Genomic DNA, 3,151 nt, shown 5'->3' with positions numbered 1-3,151 from the left:
TGGCAGGTTAGGAGAACTAACACAGCAGATTAGGACAATTCACTTGGCAGGTTAGGGTAATTAGCGTGGCAGGTTAGGAGAACTAACACAGCAGATTAGGACAATTAACTTGGCAGGTTAGGGTAATTAGCGTGGCAGGTTAGGAGAACTAACACGGCAGGTCATGATAATTAAGATGGCCATGTGGGGTGGGTGTGGAGCCAGAGACAGCAGGGTGCAAAAATTGATTTGATCAAACAAAACCATGCTACATTTTATCTCTGGGACCCTCAGGATGACAAATCCGAGCAAGATTAATGACTGTACCTACATTATTTACCTTCAGAGGTGAATGTATCAAACCAGTTGCCGTGATAAAAGTGTTTTGTTGTTGTGCACTCTCCTCAAACAATAGCATGGTATTTTTTCAACGTAATAGCTATTCTAAATTGGACAGTGCAATTAGATTAACAAGAATTTAAGCTTTCTGGCCATATAAGACATGTCTATGCCCTGGGATTTTTTTTGTGTTACTTACTGTTTGAAATAATGCACTAAGTAAAACTGCAAAAAATGTGGCATAGAAATGAACTTCATGTTCTGAATACAAAGCGTTATGTTTGGAGCAAATCCAACACAACACATCGCTGAGTACCACTCTTCATATTTTCACTCATGGTGGTTTATTGCATACTTACCACGTAGTTGAAGAGGAACTGAGGCCAACTTCCTGCTATGCTCAGGTAGGACGTTGAATTAAATTACATATATGAATGGACAAATCCATCGATCACGTGACCCCATTCATTCATATGTGAAGACGCAATAGCGCTTTGAAGCCAAATTAAGTCGGTTAAGATGGCCGTCTCATAGAGACATAACTTCAGCAGTTTCAGTAACTCCAGGAAGTGACGTTGGAGGCTAGCTCAATGCTGCCCCCTCTCATTGAGTAGCTAAAGTTGAAGGCCGACCGTGGTACTGCAGGGTGCCATTAGAAACTAAATTATCCCCATAACTACTTCTGTGTGCGATTTGAAAATATTTAATTCAAGGACAAGCATCCGGTGTAGTAAAATAAATTATTGGTACCATTATTGTCTTATTTTTATAAACAAATGTATGATCCAACATTATTGTTAGCAGTGACTCAGACACTACAGTAGCTCTGTCTCTCCCTCCATTCACAGTGACTGACTGAAGGTGTTAGTGCTGAGGACATGACATACGACTTTGGAGTGTGCTAATTAGGTTTTTATTAGTCGTACGGGATACACATGGTATACACTGAGTATGCAAAACTTTAAGAACATCTGCTCTTTCCATGACATAGACTGACCAGCTGAATCCAGGTGAAAGCTAAGATCCATTATTGATGTCACTTGTTAAATCCACTTCAGTCATTGTAGATGAAGGGGAGCAGATGGTTAAAGAAGGATTTTTAAGCCTTGAAACAATTGACACATGGATTGTGTATGTGTGTATGTGGGCAAGACAAAAAATGTAAGTGTCTTTGAACGGGGTTAGTTAGTAAGTGCCAGATGCACCGGTTTGTGTCAAGAACTGCAACGCTGCTGGGTTTTTAATCCTCAACAGTAACCCATGTATATCAAGGATTGTCCACCACCCAAAGGACATCCAGCCAACTTGACACAACTGTGGGAAGCATTTGAGTCAACATGTGCCAGCATCCCCGTCGAACGCTTTCGACACCTTGTACAGTCCATGCACCTACGATTTGAGACTGTTCTGAAGGCAAAATGAGAGGTGCGACTCAAAACTATCCTAATGTTTGGCATACTCAATGTACATCAGTGGAGGCTGCTGAGGAGAGGACGGCTCATAGTAATGTCTGGAATGGAGTCAAGGGATTGGTATCAACCACATGGAAACCACATGCTTGATACTATTCAATTGACTCCGTTCCAGCCATTACTACAAGCCGTCCTCCCCTCAGCAGCCTCCATTGGTGTACATCATCCAACTAAATGCTTACTTGCAGGTTCCTTCTCGACAATGCAACTACAATAAGAAATAATACAAGATAAGAACACGAACATAAAGTAAATGGCTCAGTAGAATAGAATAAACATTTTAGCATACTGTCAGTATAATACAGGAAGGCCCAATTTATTGTCCAATATTTATTTACAGGTGTAAAACTTGACCCCTGGGTCCATTCTGCTGACATTGAATGCTGCATTACGGGCTCTCAGCATTGTACAGAGATCTCTGTTCATTCAGGGATTTTAGTTGGGGTATGTCCACATTGTTATTGTGGGTAAAACATCCACACATTTCCTAATGAAGCCTGTGACTGATGATATATATCCCTCAATGTTGATGGATGAGCCCTGGTTGGATGAATCTTTGAACATATTCCAATCAGTATTCTCAAAATAGTCCTGCAGAATTGAGTCTGCCTCCTCTGTCCAGCACCTCATTATCCTCTGTGTTGGTGGCTCCCTCTTGAGTTGCTGCTGCCGGGGGTGTCACAGTGTCTCCTGACCCCTCCTGTCTCAGCATCCAGTATTTATGCTGCAGTAGTTTATGTGTCGTAGAGCTAGGGTCAGTTTGTTATATCTGGAGTACTTCTCCTGTCGTATCCGGTGTCCTGTGTGAATTTAAGTATGCTCTCTCTAATTCTTTCTTTCTCTCTCTCTCTCTTTCTCTCTTTCTTTCTTTCTTTTCTCTCTTTCTTTCTTTCTTTCTTTCTTTCTTTCTTTCTTTCTTTCTTTCTTCCTTCCTCTCAGAGGACCTGAGCCCTAGGACCATGCCTCAGGACTACCTGGCATGATGACTCCTTGCTGTCCCCAGTCCACCTGGCTGTGCTGCTGCTCCAGTTTCAACTGTTCTGCCTGCGGCTATGGAACCCTGACCTGTTCACCTGCATTGCTTGCTGTTTGGGGTTTTAGGCTGGCTAGTTAAATAACATTTAAAATAAAAAATAAAATAAAATAAAAATTGTCATGAGTGCTTAGATCCTCAAAAGGTTCTATAGCTGCACCATCAAGAGCATCCTGACGGGTTGCATCACTGCCTGGTATGGCAACTGCTCGTCCTCTGACCGCAGGGCACTACAAACGTAGTGCGTTCGGCCCATTACATCACCGGGGCCAAGCTTCCTGCCATCCAGGTCCTTTATACCAGACGGTGTCAGAGGAAGGCCCTAAAA

The sequence above is a fragment of the Oncorhynchus mykiss genome, chromosome 20 (assembly GCF_057628025.1).
Source record: "Oncorhynchus mykiss isolate SJ-2025 chromosome 20, ASM5762802v1, whole genome shotgun sequence".
In the NCBI taxonomy this organism is placed as follows: domain Eukaryota; kingdom Metazoa; phylum Chordata; class Actinopteri; order Salmoniformes; family Salmonidae; genus Oncorhynchus; species Oncorhynchus mykiss.
This window is presented reverse-complemented; position numbering follows the sequence as displayed.